The 20,717-nt window shown below is 53.6% G+C and overlaps 1 long non-coding RNA gene across 1 annotated transcript; it reads left to right on the top strand.

The window, feature by feature from the left end:
- Window positions 1-7,566: 7,566 nt before the first annotated feature.
- On the top strand, window positions 7,567-12,116 carry LOC123942311. Its single transcript, XR_006818395.1, has 3 exons — window positions 7,567-7,981; window positions 9,757-9,827; window positions 10,392-12,116. It is a non-coding gene; the product is annotated as an uncharacterized LOC123942311 (long non-coding RNA).
- Window positions 12,117-20,717: the final 8,601 nt, after the last annotated feature.

Raw genomic sequence — 20,717 nt, 5'->3', positions numbered from 1 at the left:
TTTAAAGCTTGTTATAGACTGGAAAAACGTATTACCCACTTTTCCTAATGTCTATCAGCAGTGGGAAGCCCCCCCAGTTTTGGGGGGTGATAACAGCTTTATGGAGCTGCATTGAACCTATTACTACCGTGCACCCGTTCGACCTGTACAGCCTGGAGACTCCTTCTGTACTCCGGCCAGCACAAGGTGGGCAGCCGTAACCACGGTCAGTGATCCCGGAGAAGCTTCTGCCCTAACCTCAGCCTGCACTCCCCGTCTGCATCCCGGTCCTCAAGGATCACTGCTGTGCGGGTTCTGCAAACTGCCGGGGCGTGGGATCATTCTGGGCAGTCTTTGCCGCTGGCCTCTTCTGCTGGGCTGCGTGTCCGCGGCTCCGGCCTGCTGTCGGGTGACCCTGTCCTTCGTGCTTTCTCCTGGTGGGCACTGTCGGTCCTGGGGCAGACCGCTTTTACTTCTCCGCTCTTCACTGGTGGGCATTTGGGCTGCTGCCACTTTTTGGCTTCTTTGAAAAATCTGTGGCCATTCAGGGCTCGCTTTTGGCCGGAAGTGCGCGTTCACTCCGGTGGGCGCCGGCCTCGGAGGAGGGGGCTGCGCTGGGAGGTGTTTTGAACGCCTGACTGACTGCTTTGATTTATTGATTTGTTTATTAATTTATTTTTATTAGTTTCAAGGTAGGATGTAGTGATTCATGAGCTGCATAGAACACCCCTGCTCAGGACGTCACGTGCCTCCTTCACACCCATCCCCCAATTGCTTCCCCCACCTGCCCTCCGGCGGCCCTCGGTTTGTTCCCCAAGAGTCAAGAGTCTCTTATGATTTGCCTTCCTTTCTGTTTTCATCTTTTTATTTTTCCTTCCTTCTTTCCCTATGTTTATCTGGTTTGTTTCGTATGGTCTCTTTCTCTGACTAATTTCGCTTGACATGATACCCTCTAGATCTGTATCCTTGCAAATGGCAAGATTTCATTCCTTTCGATGGCTGCATAGTATTCCATTGTGTGTGTGTGTGTGTCCTTATCCATTCATCTGCTGATGCACATTTCTTACACTGTTGGTGGGAATGCAAGCTGCGGCAGCCACTCTGGAGGCTCCCCCAAACGTGAAAAACAGAGCTACCCCATGACCCAGTAATTGCCCTACTAGGTATTTACTCAAAGGACACAAACACAGTGACCCAAAGGGGCACCTGCACCCCAGTGTTTATAGCAGTGATGTCCCCAGTAGCCCTGATACGGACAGACTCTGAAATTCTCAGCACTGCCGAACGGAGGACCCAGTGTCCCCGGGCCCATGCCTGCACTCGTCCTTCTGCTTGTGACCGTCCCAGGAAGTGTGAGGTGCCCTGTCACTGTGATTTTGATTTGCATCTCCCTATGGCTACTGACACGGAGTGCCTTTTCATGGATGTATTGGCCATTGGTGTATCTGTTTTGGGCAAATGTGTATCAGATCCTTTTCCCCTTTTTAAAACTGTCCCTTAGTTACTGAGATGTAAGTATTCTTTATGCATTGGAGACACAATTTCATTATCAGGTGTATGACTTACAAATGTCTTTCCCCTTTTGTGGAGTAATATTTCACTTTCTTGGTAGTGGATAACAAAGTATACTTTTTGTAGCAAAATCGTTTTTAATTTTGATGCAGCCCAACTTACCAATTTTTTTCTTTTGTTGCCTGTGCTCCGGGTGTCATATCTAAGACACCATGGTCCAGCTAAAGGTCAGAGATCACATCTGCTTTTTTTTCTAAGAATTTTTATGGTTTTAGTGCTCACATTTAAGTCCTCGATTTATTTTGAGTTGTTCCTTGTGCACGATACAAGGTAGGAGTCCAGCTCCATTCTGCTGCACGCAGATGTCCCCCTGTCCCGACGCCGTTTGTTGGAAAGCCCGTTCTTTGCCCAAATTGTCTTGAGACTCCTGTCGATAATCAGCTGATTTAGAAAACCAGTTTCTGGATTCTCAGTTCTGCTACTGTAGTGTGTCTCTTCTTGCGCCAATTCCACGGCGCTCTGAATACTGTAGATTCGTGGCGAGGTTTAAAGTTAGGAAGCACAAGTCATCCAACTTTTTTCTTTTTCAAAAAATTGTTTTGGCTATTCTGGGTCCCTTGTGTTTCCATATGGATGGAATCCATAAGGGTCAGCTGGTCAATGTCTGCAAAGAGGATGACTTGGAATTTGATGGAGATTGCATGGAATCTGTTGATTGAGGAAGTATTGCCACCGTAAGGTTAAGTCTTCTGAACCATAAGCATGGGATTTTTTCCTATATATTTAGGTCTCCTTTAATGTCTTTCAACAGTATTCTGTAGTTTTCAGTGTACAGGTCTTATATTTGTTTTGCTAAGTTTACTTCTAATAAAAATATTTACAAAATTCTTTTTGGTACTATCATAAGTGGAAATGTTTTCTAATTCAATTTTCAGAATGTTCATTGCTAGTTTGTAGAAATAAACAGTTGAATTCTGCTGAATTTTTGTATTAGTTATAGTAAATGTTTAGTGGATTTCCTTGCATTTATTAGATTTATAAGATCATGTTGTCTGGAAATAGAAACAGTTTTACTTTTTCCCTTTTGTATTTGGATGCTTTTAAATTTCTTTTTCTTATCTTATTACTCTGCCTGGAACTTCCATTACAATGTCATATGGACGTGGTGTGAACAGGTGTCCTTGTCTTGTTCCTGATTTTGGGAAGATGTTCAGTCTTTTACCATCAAGTCTGACGTTAGCTGCAAGATTTTCTTAGATGCCTTTTTATCGGGAGGAGAAAATTCCCTTCGGTTCCTAGTTTCTTGAGTATTTTTATCACTAAGTTTTTCAGGTTATCCTATGATTTGTTGCTGTTGCTGTTTTCTCGGTCCTGTGTGCTTATCTTGTCTGCTGGTGGAGAAACAGCATGAGACTGGAGCTTAGGAGACCTCGGCTCCAAGACCGCTTGCCTCCGGGTTGCTCAGGGGTATAATGAGTGTAGTGAGTGAGGTCCCGGATGCTGGTTTTTCTCTACAGGAAAATTCATGATTCTTCCTTTACATTTTCTTCCAGAGAGAGACAGAGAGAGGGTTACACTGGATATGAACCCTTGTTCAGTTATCTGTCTTCCCCCCCGCCTGTGGACTCTCTTAATGGTGACTTTGGAGAACAGAAACTCTTCATTTTTCTGTATTCTGATTTATCATTGGTCCTTTTTGTGCCATTTTAAAGAAAGTTTTGCTCCTTCAGGCTCTTCAAGATATTATTGAATGCTACTTCTAGAAACTGTATGATTTCACTTTTTTCATTCAGATCTACCACCCACCTGCAATGGTTATGTATTGTGTGAGGTGAGGGAAATCACCATTTTTTCTCAAACACATAGCCTAGTGCAGTATGTGTTGGGGAAAAAACAGTCCTTTTTGAACTGTGATGCATTTCCACCTTCGTCATAAATATATTTAGGTCTGTTCTGGATTCCCTTTTCTATTTGATTAGTTTGCCTATCCAGGCACTTGTCCTAATTATTGTGGCTTTTTATGACGTGGTGACACCCAGTGGAGCAGGCGCGCCCACCTTGTTCTTCAGCGGCGTTTTGAGTAACTCTGGGCACTTGACCCTATTGTGTGGGTTTGAGACTCAGCAGGTAGGTCTCTACACAAAGCCTGCTGGCGTCTCGACAGGGATCACATGTTAACTCTATAGTTTATTTGGACAGAAATGGTGTCTTTATACTGTTTCTTCTAGTCCATGGACATGGGATACCCCATCACTTATAAAGAATTTTCAATATCTCTGAATGATATTTTGCATTTGTGTGTGTAGAGATCTTGCGCATCTTTCGTGAGGTTTATCCCTTCTTTCTTGGTGTTTTTCCCCTTGTACTGTGGTCAGCGTCACCTTATTTTTGTGGACGATGCATGGAAATCCCAAGAATATCTCTAACAACTTTGCTAACCTCATTTCTTCACTTGAATACTTTATCTTTAGATTTTTAAATATTTTTTCCATATACATTCATATCATCTGTGACTAATGGAAGTTCAATTTTTTTCTTTCCCATCCTTACACCATCTCTCTGTATCTCTAGCTCTATCTCTTTATCTCCCACCTGTCTATTTATTTGGCTTTATTCAGTGGCTAGGACGCTCAGTACAATGTCAAAACAGTGATGATGTCAAGCATCCATGTTCACATCCAAGGGCGGTGGGAAGGTTTTCTGTATTTCACCATTAAAAAGGATGTTTGCTGAATGTGTCTTGTAGATACTGTTTATCAGATCAAGGAAATTGTCTTCTGTTTCTAGAATGGATATTGAATTTTACCAACTATATTTTCTACTATTGAAATGATGATACTACTTTCTTTTTTTCTGTTAATATGAATTATGTTAATCAATTTACAAATGTAAAGCTAACCTTGCATTTTTGGATAAACCAAATTGGTCATGACGTATTTTCCCCTTTTGTATATTGCTGGATTTAGCTGACGGTATTTTGTTCTGGAGTCCTGCATCTGTTCTCATGAGTGAGGTCAGCCCCTCCTTTTCTCTTGTAATTTTTTCCTCAGGTTTTCAGAGTCAGGCTGTGCTGGCCTCACAGACTCAGCGAAAATATCCCTTCTTGGCACTCAGTGTAAGGGTTTCTGTACGATGAAGATAATTTCATTTCTGAGTGTTTGGTAGAATATAGATGAAGCCATCTACGCCTGGATTTTGGGTGTAAATGTTTTCAGTGACGAGCCAAAGCCCTTCACGGCTGTAGTTGCTCAGACGAGCCAAAGCCCTTCACGGCTGTAGTTGCTCAGACTTTCTGTTTCTTCTTGTTTCAGCTTGTCTCAGGTGTAGCTCCAGGTTTCCTCTCATCGTGTCCATATTTTCAGTTGTGTTGGCGTAAGTGTTCTATGATGCTGTCTACAAATTCGTACCAAATATGCATACTCCACTACTGTATATGAAAATCCACTAGAAGTTTTTGCCTTCAGACAAAGTTTTTGCAAGTCTCAAGCTTGTGAAAAAGTTATATGTACAGTATAAAGAACGTTCTCCTGTTTTCCCAGAACCATGGAGAATGCCCATCGCCATTAATACCTTAATACCTTAGTGTGTGTTTTCTACACACAAAGGCATAATCCTAAGTAAGGGATAATTTTTAAAAATCAATTAAAGTAGCTGATTAATAATTAATCATTAACTTTAGCAATTAAAATCAAGAAATTGATGTTGATTCATAATTACCATCTAACATTCAGCTCAGATCTCCCCAGTTATCACATCAGTGTCCTTCAGGTCAGAACAACCCTGTCCAGACTAATGCCTTTACCTGTCCTATCCTGCTGGTCTCTGTCAAGCTGGAGCAGTGGCTCCGACTCTTCTTGAATTACGACTGTACTTGAAGATTCTGGACCCGTTATTTTGTAGGATGCTCCTTGGTTTCATTTTGTTAAGGGTTCCTCTTGCCTCTGGGTATGTACCCGAGGTGGGAATATCACAGAAGCGAGGCTGTGCTCTTATCATGCATCCGATGGAGGGACGTACACTTTCAACATTGTTGACACTTACCACCTTGATAACTTCATCTCTGTCTGTCACCTGTGTGCCTGTCTGTCTATCCATTCAGCTACCCACACACCCACTTGCGCATCCACCATCCAGCCATCCATCCAGCCATTCACCCATCCATTCATCCATCCACCCATCCACTTGTCCATCTGTCCATCCACCGTCCATCCATCCACCCAACCATCCATCCATCCACCATCCATCCATCCACCCATCCACTTGTCCATCTGTCCATCCACCATCCATCCATCCATCCATCCATCCACTTGTCCCATCCATCCACCCACCCATCCATCCATCACTTCTTTCTGTTGCCTATCTATCACATATCTATCTTTCTGTCCATCTACATATCATTTATCCTCTGTGATCGCTCTACTCTCTGTCTACCTCTCCCTCCCTCTCTCCATCCATCAGCTGCCTCCTCCCTTCGGTTCTTATGCCAAATGCATTACTCTACAGTGTCTACATCCAACTCTAAACAGGCACACCCTGTTTCACTCTGTGGACACATTTAATCACACTTTGTTGACGGACACTTGGTTGCTTCATTTCTTCCTACCACAGCGGTAATGCAGAAAGCATTCTCATACATGTGGCCTTGCTATTGTTGCTTTGATTTCTGTAGGCTGTGTTCTCAGGAGTGGAATTTCTCAATTCTGAGAGCATCAGTGTTTTTATGTTAACATGCCAAGATTTTCTCTCAGAAAGATCATGGCAGTAACCAGGATGTGTTAGTGCAAATTCCAGACCCACATCATTGCTGATACTGAATGTCTTTCTTTTGAAAACTGTTTTCAAGTGGTGAAAGTACAGTATCTCAGTGTCCATCTGGGGAGCGGCGCTGGGACTCCACTGCATGTGAACGTCTCTTTGTGTGTTTGTTGAGAGCTTTTGCTTCCTACCGCTGGGCCTTCTTGCTCACGTCTTCACCCGCTGTTGTCATCTTGCTGGTTCTGGCTGGTGTTTGTTGTGTGTTGTGCGTGTTCTCCCCTGCCCAGTCTGTTGTTTTTCTCCAACTTCGTGGTGTTCTCGACATATCAGTGCTTAACATGTTCTTCTTTTTCTCTTTTTATGATGTCCTTTATGATGACTGTCTTACTTAAAAATTCTTCCTTATTTCAACATGAAGTCAGTATTTTGGCAAACTATACTCTTTTTTAGAAAAGATTTACTTATTTATTATAGAGAAAGGGAAGGGGGAGGGGCTGAGGTAGAGGGCTGGAGAAATTTAGGCAGACTCCACACTGAGTGCAGAGCCTGACGTGGGGCGTGATCTCACGACCCTGAGACCGTGACCCGAGCTGGAACCAAGAGTTAGATGCTCAGCCAACTGAGCCCCCCCAGGCGCCCCTCACGTCACCTTTTCTTAAACTCCCCTTGTGCGCTGAATGGAAATGCTGCCCCGTTATACCACCCACAGCCGGAGTCGTCCTTCTTCTGACCTGTTTGTCTGTCCTGAGGCTCATCACTTTCTATCAGATCTGAGGCGACGTCCACAGCAGTCCGTGTGAGTAAATCGTTGCCGTGGTAGAATGCTCCTGATGTACCGTTAAGACAAACTTCAGATTAGAAACTCTGTGGTTCCATCAGGAAAGTGTGTGTGTGTGTGTGTTTCACACACAGGGGAGTGTGAGAGCCTGCCCACTGGGAATGCTAAAGGTTCTATCTGGGTAAAGGGATTGGAGGTGACCTGATCTCCTTACTTCCTGTATTTATATATTGACTTTTAATTTTACTTAATATATATCTTTATGGGGAGAGGGACAGAGGGAGAGGGAGGATGTCAAGCGGGCTCCATGCCCAGCACAGAGCCTGCCTCAAGGCTCATCTCACAGCCCTGAGATCATGACCCGAGCTGAAATCAAGAGTAAGACGCCAACTGTTCTTGCTTTTCCTAAAAGCATTACCCAAGTGACTAGATAGAAAAGTTAACGAATTAGAGACTCCCCTTGCCTACAAATAAAAGCTCCAGCTTAGTTCTGCTTTCAGGTCTCTGTGGCTGTGACAGGACCACATCTGCACGGCAGGCAAGACCGGTATAGCTATTCCTCGCCTCGTACTCCGAGAAGACTGTAGCTAATTTATTTTTCCTGAAGGGAATGACCCATTAACAGAGTTGTGCGGCTGGTGACGGTGGTTGTGGTGATGGGGTTTGTTACACGACGATGCTTCCGTTGGCTTAAAAAAACCTAAAAGGATGATTTACTAAGTCTGAATTCACATTCGTATAAGTTTCAATGTCCTCGATGTTCATGAGATGCCTTAAGAATTCTCTGTTTTGGCTTTTCCACGTAAAGTGTGGGCTGTTTGGAAGCAGTACCTTCCGTCCTTGTGTCTTGACCGGCCTCACAAAGGCAGGAAGCTCCATAGGGCCTCGGAGAAGCTTTTTCCCAAGAAAGGGCTCCCAGGGCACACACCACAGGGGAGGAACCGCTGTGTGTGTTGGGTAAGTCAGACGAGGTGAGGAAGAGCCGTCAGAACTGAAACTTCCCTGTTGTGCTTTGCCTGAAGCCACTACAAACCTCCTAAAATGAGAGCAGCCCTTCAGACTCAGGCGTTTTGACTTGACTGGGCTTGATTTGCAAAGTCACAGTGAATTTCAACAACATGGAAAGCAGGTACCAGGTAGCCAATAAGTGAGTTGACAGCCGGCCAGCGGCGTTCCTAGTCATTGAAAATGAAGCCATAACTTAATTCCTTTTAGTTTTCATTGTTTTCTGTCCCGTGCTCAGGAATTTATAGTATCATGAATTATAATTTCATTATTACTGTAGTATTATTCCAATACTACTTTTTCCTGAATTCCCTTCCCGATACCCTCCTTGGGGGGGTTAGTTTTACTGACCGGGATTTTGAGATGGCAGATAATCTGGGGTAAAGGCTCCGGATGTCTGTGTCTGTCCTTACATTGGCACACGGTAGTGTAGATCTGGACGGCAAAGTAAAATTTACTTGTGTGTGTGTGTGTGTGTGTGTGTGTGTCCCCTGCTAGAAACCAAAAGGACACCCTGGGTTCATAGTCAATGAGTAATGCATGGTCATTTAAAAAAAAATATTTTATTTGAGGGAGAGAGAGAGAGAGAGAGATAGAGCATGAGTGCAATTTGGGAGAGGGGTAAAGAGAGAGGGACAAGCAGACTCCCCACTGAGCAGGGAGCCCGATGCAGGACTCGATCCCAGGACCCCGAGACCACGACCTAAGCTGAAGCAGAAGCTTCACCAACGGAGTCACTGAAGTACCCCTTGAACATCTTTTTTGATGTTATAAAATATTCGTGTATCTTCCTGGTTCAAATCTTTTGCCAAAAATTTAACTGGCATATTTAGTACGGGCGTGTGAGAGTTCTCTATTAGAGATGCGAGGAGATGTTGTCAAAAATACAATAAAACAGGAGAAATCCGGGACCATTTAATGAGACCACAGGTCAGTCATGCGCGGAGCTGTTGGGAACACAATAAAAGCAGTAAAACCCTGTGCCGCACGGGACCCTAACTGATGGAGACGCAATTAATTGCAGTAGCTACGTTTTCTAAGTGGGAATCACACGGTAGAAGGAAGCTTGTTGAAATTGTTGAAAACCGCGTGGGGCGTCAGTGCTCTGGCCAGGATGTGGCTGCTGGCACCTGCCTTCCTGCCCCTGGTTTGAATCCGTCCCTCCTTCCCGAACACACACCCACCACGTGGGAGCCCCGAAAAGTGCTGACCACGTGTCCACAGTTTCTACTTTCTAGAAACTACTATGTTATGTCATTTGCAAACACACTTGAATCTTGGAGAAAGAGGAAACTTTGGGGCACGTTTCTGTATCAGGTTTGTGGGACAGCTTTGCACTGGGTTAAAGGAAACGACGGTTGACTTGTTGGCAGACGCGTGGTTTGCTGCTGAGTCTCCCGACCTCGGGCCCCGCAGTGGCAGGAAGCGGTTAGAGCCGTTCTGCGCACCTGCAAATGAAGCGGGGGGCGGAGAGAAGATCGGCTTAGAGTCACGGCGCTTCGGGGCAGAAGACCCTGTTCCCAGGTGCTTCCAGCCGCCATCTCTGAGCGGCTGGTCCACGCGGCCCCTGCTGACCCCGAGGGGCCGTCCCGAGGTCAAGCCCGGCTTCTGCGTTCAGCCCACAGGAGCCCTGTGCGCTGGCGGAGGGTAGCAGGTGGTGGCAGGTGAAGGGACCCGTCGTTACACCCCGAAGTTATGGCTAACTCCTTGCCAATCTTCTGTTTCAGGGGGATATCTGTGGAGCCCTGGGTCCCCAAATCATGCGATTCCCTGCACCTACGCTGCTCGAGCCAGCCGAGTGAGTGGCAGAGTGCGTGCCCGGGTTGTGGTCCAAGCCCTTCCCAGGGGCGCAGCGGCACCCCGAGGCTCGTCCTGTTTCTCTGGGGGCTGTTCTTACTGCTTCATTTTGTGCGGAGTCGGGGAAATGCAGGCGATTTCTGACGGAGTCCTGGGCTTGGTTCTCTGGCTGGTGGCTTCCTGTGGGGACACTGGGGGTCCCCAGTCTCTCGGGGAGCCGACGCCTCACAAAATCCTACTCCTCCAAGACAGTCTTGTGGGTGGAAAGGGCAGGGGAAAGTGCACCAGGGAGCGGCAGGTGCGCGGGGGGCACCTTCTGAGGGAGCTGTTCTTTGTCGCTGGCACAGGTGGGGGGGTCCAGCCGCAGGTGGAGCCGTGGCCCAGCCGCCCAGGCGCTGGCCTCGGGAGTGGAGCCCAGCACGCGGGAGGCCCTCGGCGCCCCGCGCCCCAGACCTGCAGGCTGGCTCCTGCTTGGTGAGCGCCATGGACTCCGGGCCGCGGTCTGTGTTTGCACTTGAGGGTGCCCTTGTGATCTTTGCTCACGGTGACTGCGTGTCCTTGACAGGTGCTGAGGACCTGAGCTCGGAGACGTGTTGAGCTCCTTCAGCGGGTGCACCGAGGGGCTCATTAAACTGCCAGCTGCTTCTTCGTTTTGGTCTAAAACTGTGCAAGCCCAGAGGCTTTCCAGCAAAGGGAGCGTTACCTTATATGTTGAATAACAGACTCAGAGCTGGGGGCCCCCCAAGCCCAGCGTGGGGCGCAGCCTCGCTGTGGAGCTCTACACTGAATGTCCGACCGCCCTGCTCAGAGCGGAGGCAGAGATTCTGCGTTCTTGGCCCTGCCCCCGGGCACCTACTCGCCACTTACAGGACAGGTTGAATGCCCGGGCCAGCCTGTAAAGTGGCACCAAGGGCTTAGGAGTCTTCAGGTTTCTTAGGGTTGTTGTAGATGACGATAATCTGCTTCCTTCTTCTCCAAGAATATGAGAAGATTGTTCTAAATCCACAAGGGATGGAGTCCGCCCTCTGTCACGAACCAGCCACAAGCATTATTGGGTTAAGGTCTCAGCTCACGTTCCAGCTGGGGAAGTGAGGCCCTTGGTGCTGCACTTTCTGCATCGCAAACTGGCCCCGAAGGAGCCCCCCCCCCCGGGAGTGCGGGGTACAGAGAAAGAGACTGAAAACACGGGGCGTCCTGAGAACCAGGCATCGTGGGTCACAAGCTCCCCCAGGCATTAGCCGCTGTTTAGCTGGCTTGGAAGAGTAGAGAACGGCCTTGTCCGTGCGAGGCTTCGAATGTAGGCGTTGAGAGACGTGGTCTGAGTGTTCACTCCACCCGGTCAGCAGCGCACTTTCAGCGGGACCGGGGAGCGAACGCCCAGCCACGGGGTCCCCGCACGGCGCGCAGGAGCGCAGAGAGGAGGGGGTGGTCCGGACTCCTCCCCGCAGGCGCGCTCAGTGCGGAAGGAGGACCTGCGGGCAGGTGTGAACACGGCAGCGTGGGAGGCCGGCTCACTCGGAGAGAGGAGGGAGCCGGGTGTGGAGTCTGTTGAGTGACGTCTCCGGGAGGCTGTGGGGTCAAGGGTAGGGCGCACTCTCTCCTGCCTTGTCAGTCAGCCGCAGGGTGAGCACAGCCGAAGAGAGGACGGGAGTGACCAAGGAGATGAGGCCCCGCTGGGGCGTCACCACAGTGCCGGTGGCCGTCCGGCCAGGCCCACGGAGAAGACACCTGCCCCGAGCGTGGGCACGTCCTGTCCGGCTCACAGGGAGCCTGGGGCAGACAGAGGCTGCCTGCCTTCTCTGACTGCGCTGCGGCTGTCCTCAGGGTCCCCCGTGAGGGTGGGTCCCCCCCGAAGGACGGTGACAGCGCGTGCCAAGGACCGATGGAGGAAGTGGTGGAAGAAAGAATTCAAGTCGAGATGATCCTTCTGCCGACAGCTGGAAACAACAGCTTCATCGTCAGATTTTATCACAGTCCCTCATTCCGCGTGAAAGAACATGACCCCGGAGCGGCACCCGGTCACCGTGGGCTTCTGCCAGGTGTGAGGGGGTGGGGGGCGGCATCTGCAGGACGACAGGAGCTGACTCCGGGTCCTCCCGACTCCTGCTTCCGGGGCCCTTCCCCCACGCCCGTCCCGCCCGCCCGTGTCCCTGCCACGCAGCTGCTTGACACAGCCCGGCCCGCGAGGGTGCGGCCGCCTCACTGTGCGGCGCGGCCCGGGCTGCGGGCTCGGGGGTCGCATGGGGCACTGGCTCCCGCGCGACGAGAGGCCGTGTTCCCGTCCAGCAGCGCTCGGGCAGACTCATTCCCTGGGAAGGCAGCAGCCCCGCGTGCGGGGTGTGCAGGGTGTGGGGCCGTGTGGGGGCCGTGTGGGGGCCGTGTGGGGTGTGGGGCAAACTCCCTGAGGACGAGTCTCGGTGCCCTGCTGTCCTCTGGGCGGACGAGAAAGGACGAAGTCGAGGGTCTCCCGTAGGTCCTCCGACGGCCGGAGCGACAGCACGTTTCCACCCGGGCATGGGCGCCGGAAGCTCACACCGTTTTCACATGTCGTGAAACTGCGTTTTTCTTGGGTTGTTCCTCGTCCTCTCTACGGGGGCGAGAAGCCGTTCACAGCTCAGAGGCCTGCAGAGCAGCTGGCAGGCTGCGGGGGCCCACGGGCCGGGGTCTGCTGGCCGTGGCCGTACGGGCAAGTGCAGGGGAGTGTGTGCGGGGCGAGTGTGCACGGGGTTGGGGGCTCCGGGCCCCTGGAGGCGGCCGCGGTCTTCCACGCGGACACAGTGATGCTCTCAGCCGGTGGCTACAGGCCTGCCCAAGATCTACCGTGGCCTTCCGTACTCCGTGTTTGTGAATAAATCATCCTTCTAAGTAAATCAGCCCTCTTCTGGGTTGCAAACTGTAGGGAAAACCAGGAATGGCGCGGAATCAACACGGCGCAGCCTCTGGAGTGTGTGAAGGCTCTGGGGGGAGACGGTGTTTGATGCGGCTTCCCCCCCACGCCCCTGGTTCTGGGCCCGCGTGCTTCCGGCAACAAAGAAACGCTTGGTGAACAAAGGAGCCCGTCCTTGTCACCCGGAGGGGACCGTGTCTTCACGTCCTGCTTGTGACAGGCTCTGCTCTTGACGATCGCGTCATCTGAAGCTTCCCAGAGCCCTGCAAAGCCGGGAGTCCTCACCCTCGCTTCACGGAGCAGAAACCAGCACGAAGGCATCGGCGAATGGTTTCCGAGTCGTGCTCGCTCCGGTCGGGGCTCCCCGGGGCCAGGGTCCGCAGAGGGGCTGGGCAGGCAGCCCCGGGCAGCCGCTTTCCAAACCAGCTGAGACACTGACCTCGGGACCATCCGGGCCCAGACAGCAGCTTGGCTGCCCGGCCGCGAGGGCTTTCTGTGTGTTTTCCTAGCATTTTCCTGATGCAGGATTGAGACGTTCTGGAGGTAAACTGACTGTTTTGCTTGATTTGCGATGTTGGGTTTTAGTAACAGGCCCGAGTCAGAGCAAAGAGACTGACCAGGAAGGTCACAGGAGGGTGACCCTGAGGCTGTGCCCCCTGAGCCCGGGGGCTCTCTTCTCCTCTGGAGGGGCCTCCGGCTGCTCCCCGGGGAGCTCACGCCTGGGCCTGCAGCAGCGGCTGGTTCTGATCTCAGACCTGGGACAAGGCCTGCAGAGGCTCCTTCTTGAACCGCGGCGACCTCAGGAACCCCCTCGGGTTGGCGGCTTGGCTCGGCGTGGGACGGCCGCCCCCTGGTGGGCACGCGGGAGGCTGCAGGCAGGCGTCCCACGGGGAGAGGGATGGGGAGCTCCAGAAGCCCATGTCCTGGTGTGGTCCCGCTGGAGGAGGCCCGCCCGCTGCACCTGCGTGCCGTCCTCTCCCGCTGCCCTGGCCGGCCCCGGCCTCCCTTCCCCGCCTTTGCCTCCGCGACCTCCCCCCCCCCCGCAGCTTGGCACCCAGAACTGGGACTCGAGCTCTGGCCAATCGAGAACATCCCTCCGGCTCCAGACCCCTGAGTTCAACTCCTCCAGCTTCCCGCTCCCCCCCGGGAGGCAGACGTCAGAAGTGTCCGGCCCACGGGGATGCTGCAGTGACCCGGAGCTAACGCAACACCCTGCCTGGCCCCGGGCCTGGAGAGGTCACCGGGCATCGCCCACACCCTCCCCATGCTCCCCACCCTGCCCGCCTCCGCAGGGACCCCACGTGGGGGAGGGGCACGGCGGCCTGTGGACGGCAGGCGCCGAGACCCCCACACGCCCCGGCTGCGGTGGGTCAGCCGGTCTGCGGGACATGGGCCTGCGGGGGGCTAGGGCAGCCCCTGGGAGTCACCCCGGGGGCTCTTTCTTAGGACAGTGGCTGCTTGGAGCACAGACGCCCGCTGCAGACGTTCCAGTACAGTCCCACGTGGCCTCCACGCACTTCCTCGTGCCCACGGCACACGACTGCAGCCGCGAGTGGGCTCGCTCGGGTGGACGAACGAGCAGCAGAGGTGACGGACAACGCCGACGGCCGCTCCTGCTGCACCCAGCAGCCCCGTCGGGCCTGCGGGGACCGGCCAGCTCGTGCGTGGTGAGGACCCGGGTGGTCGCTCCAGCACTCCTTCCCTGGTTCTCGTGTCCCCAACGGTCACCGTCACGGGCAGGTGGGCTCATGCGCTCGGGGCACCTGCTTGCGCTCCCGGTCCTGGAGATGGGATGAGCCTCTCCCGAGTGCGGGCAGGACTGTGAGGGGCCCTCGTGGACCGCTGGTCGGTCGCACGTCTCATGTCACACCGGAGAGGACGTGCGTGTGGGAGTCTGGACTTCACGGTCCAGGGGCAGGGGTGCGACGTCCCTGCCAGGCTGGGGTCTCTGTGGGGGCGGGTGCAGCCAGGGGAGGGAGCGGGGGCTCGTGGGGCTTGCTAGGATGATAGCCGGAGGGTGACAGTGGGACGGAGGCATGGGGAGGGGCAGGGGTGGTCCGTGCCATGGTGGCCATTGAAACCCACCATCAGGATCAAGAACACCGGAGTCCAAGAAGGTTGAAGGGAGAAAGTAGCGAGTGTGGCCCGGGAGGTGCCGATGCCCATTGCGCTTGGCCGTGGGGCGCGGCCCGCGGACGGGGGTGCCGAGAGCCGTCTCGCTGTGCCTTGGCGCGTGCAGCCAGAGGAGGCTGGACTCCAAGAGACGCTGAGGACGATCCCCCACCCACCACGTTCGAGGGGCCACCGGGGAGGGCGGAAGAAGAGATTGGGAGGAAGCGGGTGGTCAGTGCCGTCGGGGGAGGCACAGAGACCAGCGTGGAGGGCCAGGGCACTGGGTCACCACACTCAGCACCAGGGGCCCCGTCCCCTCAGGGTGAGCCCTGCCCACGGGGCGAGACCAGACAGCGGTGGGGGGACGATGAACCGTAAGGCACACAGACTTAGAGCATGACAGTGTGAGTGGGACACGGGGGAAGCAGTGTGGCCCGGGACGGGGTCCTTTTCTAGCGGGCGGGGCTCCAGCAGGTTAGTGGGCCGGGGACACGCCGGGCAGCAGAGGGCTCCGCAGGGCAGAGGCTGGGGGGGCAGCAGACGAGACCCATGGCGGGTGCAGTTTCCACCGGGGGGCAGAGGACAGGGTCCGCCCCGGAGCCGAGGGGGCAGCAGAGGCAGGGTGGGGGGCGGGAGCTGCGACCAGGGAGCTGAGGTGGACCCACGTTCCCTTCTGAGCACAAAATGGTCTTTCAAAAATCTGCTCACCTTCGGTCCACACCCTCCTGAAATCTAGGTAGCGTCTTTGGTCTCGGTGGGGCTCGATGACCAAACACGTCTGGAACCTGGCGGGATGCACACCTGCCCCCACGGTCTTGGCGGCTCATGCCCGCCGGGCAGCACACACCTTCTCGGCCCTTCCCACAGGGCTGCCTTGCCACGGGGCTGCCCTTGCATCACCGGCCCCGGGCGAGGGCGCCGAGCGCGGCTGTCTGGAGCGCACACCGGCGTCTGTGGGAAGCAGGCGCGCGTGAGGAGACACCTGGAAAATGGCAGGGCTCGGACAGGTGGGCGGTGTCACCGCAAACGCTCGCGCGACGTGATGTTTTCTAGGCGTCTGCTGTTCCTAAAAGCCCAGCCACCGCCTAGCAAGTCAGTCCGTGTGGATGGCCGGTGGCGCGAGCCTGATGCCAAAACCTCACGCGCCGGAGAGCTGTGATTTCGTGCGGTGAGGACCGGACCTTCAGTTCGTCTGTTCGTGTCGTTCCTATAATCAGGGAACCCCAGATACACGGTCTTTTTTTTTTTTTTAAACAATCTAGTTTTTAAGTGTTCCAGCTACACAGTTGCTTCTGTGTTCTGGACAACAAATACCATGTCACTCATGAAAACAGATTTCTTCCTGTGATATCAGTTGTCAACTCTGCAGAATTACTTCTCGTGCAGAATTTAAAGGGGCCCCTTTGACTGCGAAGCTGGTGGACACGGCAGGCGGGAGAGCATTGGGCTCGTGGAGCGGAGCGCCCGTCCGCCGCTGGTGAACAGACCTTCTCTGTGCATTGACGGGGCAGGGCTGCGGGGACACCGCTCACCGTAAGGTCTGGGGGTGGCGGATGGCATCTCAGGGCAGACGCTACTTTTTTTTTTATGCTCACAGGGCGCCTTGCAGTGACTTCCCCGTAATGTCACAGCTGCCCGAGGAAGGGCTCTGTCCAGGTGCGTGCACCGGCGCCTGCTCGCCGCGGTCCCGGGACACCCTCCGTGTCAGAGGGCGGCTCTCAGCGCAGCCGATGTGCCCAGAGGACGTCGAAGGAGCCAGCCCGTAACGGGAAGAAGGAATTGCTATTCTAACCTGCTCCCAGACATCGGGCCTTGAGCAAAGTGAGGGGGAAATGATGTGACCGTGGAACCCGGGTGCCTGCGGGGCTCGAACACACGAAGGTCAGGGCACGAGGCAGGGGCATGGAGAGGCATGGCCGGTACACACGAGAACCCGCAGACGTGCCCTTCTCTCTGCTGCTTCTGGGCAAGAGGGTTGCAGGCTCTTCTAGAACAGACGGGAGCTGCGCACAGAAGTCCTTTTGGAAGAGAATGAAGTGGCTTTTTCAAAACCACACTTGCTTTGCAAATAATGACAGACGTACAGGAAAGTTGGAAGTGCCGGAGAAAGAACGGTTCGTTCCTGGAAACGAAAAGGAGTGAGTTGCCAGCCTGACCCCCGCCAGACGATCCTGTGTGTTTCCCATCATGTGGGACGCTCTCTTTGTCGCCGTGATTCCCATAACCGCCCGCCCGAGGCGGCACCCGCGATCGCCCGGACCCGGGAGGAACTGCACCTGCTGTTTCTGTCGGGTCTTTTCTAGCAAAGGGATCCAGTGACCACGGGGGCCGGGGGGGGGGGTGTTGTTTTTCCGAGTCTCTCCTCTGGTCTGGAACGATTCTGGAGTCTGTCTTTGATTTCTGGCTTTGGCACTTATGAGGGTCATGCCATGGCTGCTTCTGGTCCAGGCGGGGCTTGGGCCTCAGGGGAGGAGCCGTGACGCCCCATTCCTGCCGCACCCTGTCCGGGGCACGCGATTGCCCATCGCTGTTTACTTCTGTCACTTGACGACGGTGCTGAGAGCTGGGCCCTCTCTGTAGACGTCCTCCTTTCCTGTTGGCAACTGGTTAGTAACTTCGATGCGAGTGAAGGAAGTCGAAAAAGAAAACAAGAACCTAGGACTTTTACTTCTCTCCATTGTTATTTGTATTTGTAAATTCGTCTTGTGCAAAAAATGTTGGTTTCTAACCAGATGAACAGGGGTACATTTTGTCTCATCCTACGATCTACCCGTGTTGGTTTCAGAATTACAACAGCAATAACCCTCCAGCAATGTGACTGCTGAGTGAGTTCGAACAAAATACTCGAGGACAGATATGACGGGTCATGTGAACACCGACACAAAACTGTCGAACAATAAGACAATCAAGGACAATCCGAGCGAATGCAGACATCGGTCTTGTTCCGGGTCAGAAGACTCAATAGTGTTAACACGTCAACTCTCTCCAAACTACCTACGGCTTTAACGCAATTCCAGTCAAAACCTCTGCAGGCCTTTTTTGGGTAGAAAGGGACAAGCTGATCCTAAAATTCACTTGGAAATGCAAAGGATCTTGAACAACAAAACAAATTTGAAAGAGAACAAGACTGAGCAATGACCACCACCTGATTTCAAGACTTGTTGCGAAGCTGCGGCGACCAGGGCGTGAGCCCACGGCTGGGGAGGCGGGCAGACGGGTCAGCAGACAGAGTCAAGGGTGTGGCTGTCCGTCCACGCGCATGGGACGTTTGGTGTTTGAAAAGTGTTTAAAGGCCACTTCGTGGAATAACGAGAATCTTTTCAGTCATTGGTGCTGCAAAAGTTGTATGTCCCCATGCCAAGAACCAACGAACGAGGGATCTTTGATCCGTGCGGTCCAGCACATCCAAAAATGAACCCCAGAGGGCCAGAGAGAAATGGAAACTGTGTGACTGCCGGCTCCCAGAGGAGGACAGAAGGTCTGGGCTGTGGGTAAGCACAGCTTTTCTTCGACCCTGTGCCCGAACGCGCACACACGACGCAGACCGGCGCGGAGCACGCGCACACGACGCTCGACAGACTGAACTTCTTTAAAAAACAAAACAAAACAAAAACAAACTTCCGCTCCTTGGGAAATGCGGTTGGGAGAAGGAAGTATTTGCGAATCTCGTGTCTGGTAACGGACTTGCATCTTGAGGGTGTTGAAGGGACTCTCGATGCTCATGAAGAGAACAAACAGCCTGATGAAACACGGGGCAAATTTGTGAGCAGGTGGTCCTCCCCCCCGCCTCCTCCTCCTCCTCCTCAGATGGCGGATGGCAGAGAAGAATGAAGAGACGCTCACCCCCATGAATGGAGACCCCAACGGGCACCACGCCCGACGCGTGTCAGGGAGGCTAACGGCAGGAATGGCCGCACCAGGTGTCCAGGGCGTGGGAGGTCTGGGACCCACACTCGTGGGTGGGGACGCAGGATGGAGCAGCCACAGGACGTGGCTTTTCTCCAAGTTAAGACCCTTCCCACACGATGTAGCGATTCCGTTCCTCAGTGTTCACGGAACAGAGGAGCAGGCGGGCGTCTCTCTCTGAATAGGGACACCGAGGGTCGCAGCGTTCTTGGTAATGGTGAAAACCGGAGACCTCCCAAAGCCTTTTCGGGACCCGCGTGGATAAAAAGCAAACTGTGGGATGCGGAGAAAATGCGGTGCTATCGGCGATCCGTGAAACCATGGGTCCGAGAACCGGCCCGGACGGATCTCAGTGTCACCACGCAGAGCGAAGGGAGCCAGACCCCAACAGAGCGCTGACGGCATGACCGTGTGGACGAAAAGTCCAGAACGTGTGAGCTCCTCTCGGGTGACCCACGGCAGGGCCGTCCTCGTCCGGGGGACCCTGAGGGACTGGAGGCACTTTTGAGGGTGGCACGTGTTTGCTCTCTTGACTGTGTCGATGGTTTCACGTGTGGTCCGTGCGTCAGACTCACCGAATCGTAGGCTGTGAACGTGCCGTCTGTCATTGTTGCTTGGACCTCAGTGACGTGTTCCAGACAACAAAGTTGCCTGGGGAAGGGCCCAACGCAGACAGCGCTCAGTTCCATTTCTCCTCAGCTTTGAGAACCGCTAGTTTTTAGTTCATGTTACATGTACAAATGTCTGAACTTCTTCAGTTGGAACCGTAAGCAGGGGACGCGCCGGGGAGGCCCCCTTCTGCCCAGCTAGAGTTCTCTCTGCCCCTAGAGAGAACCGTTCTTTCTCTTAAATAAAGTTTCCCATTGAGTCTTCTCGGAACTAACAGGAGAGGTGTGTCCACGTGCAGAGACACACACACACTCATGGTGCGCCCCTCCTCCCCTCCCGAGCGGGCAGCGGTCCGGCGGGGACGTCTTCCGGCTTCTGCGCCTCTGGTCCTGGCGCTGCGTCCAGACTGCGGCCAGGGAAATGGCTGGGGTTTTCCAAGCTGCTGCTGAGTCAGAGTCTCCCCGGGACCCCGTGCTCAGCTTGTCTGCATGATTTCAGATCGCAGATCGGTGCTCAGCCCCGGACTGAACCTGTCACCCAGCGGGTTTCACTCCAGACCAGTGGGGAGTGAAGACCCCCCAGGAAACTGGGCTTGGCCTCCACTGACTCCAACACCCGGTGCCTGTCTTGGCGGCTCCCACCCGGAGGTCGTTTGTGCCCCGTGCAGACGCTCCTGGAGGGCTCCCGGCCCCCAGGGACGGGTCCTGTGGTGCTGTCTCCTTCAGCAGGACCCCGTCTGCCCCCCATGCCCCTACGTCCTCCACGCGGCTTTGTGGCTGTCCCGTTGAGGCTCTGTGCCGGCGGCGTGGGAGGATGTGAGGACGGGAGCGTGAATTCCTTCTCTAAAGGAAGACATTGGTCATCCTCCTGCGGGCCGCCGGCTACAGACACGAATGCGCTCCCGTGCATGAGCTTCAGGAGAGCTGGTGTTCGCCTAGAAGGGCCCATGCATCCTGAGACTCCTTTAAGGTTAAGAGAACGACAGACGGTTGTCAAGGAGAAGACCCCGTGCGTCGTCCCCGAACTTTCCCGTCACGTCGCCCGCATGACTTTGGGCCACGTCGTGGACGTGAGAGGGTTCAGTGCGTCCCCATATGCTTCCCAAGAGCACTTCAGAAGGTGCATAATATTAAAAGACATTCTTTGAGGACAGTCAAGAACCACCCCACTCCCCAGGGTGAAGAAAAATAAAGCTTTTTTTAAAATTTACAAAGTCGAAGGTTCAAATTTTAGCCAGTATTGGAAACGGGAGGCAGGCGTCGGGACAGCAGGCCTGACCCTGTCTTGAACATGATCCTTACTTGTGGAAGAGAAAATGTGTTTTGTTTGTCAGACACACTCCGGCGCGTGAAATCGAGCTTTGCGAGTGAGGGTGGC

The sequence above is a fragment of the Meles meles genome, chromosome 5 (genome assembly GCF_922984935.1).
Source record: "Meles meles chromosome 5, mMelMel3.1 paternal haplotype, whole genome shotgun sequence".
In the NCBI taxonomy this organism is placed as follows: Eukaryota; Metazoa; Chordata; class Mammalia; order Carnivora; family Mustelidae; genus Meles; species Meles meles.
This window is presented reverse-complemented; position numbering and strand designations above follow the sequence as displayed.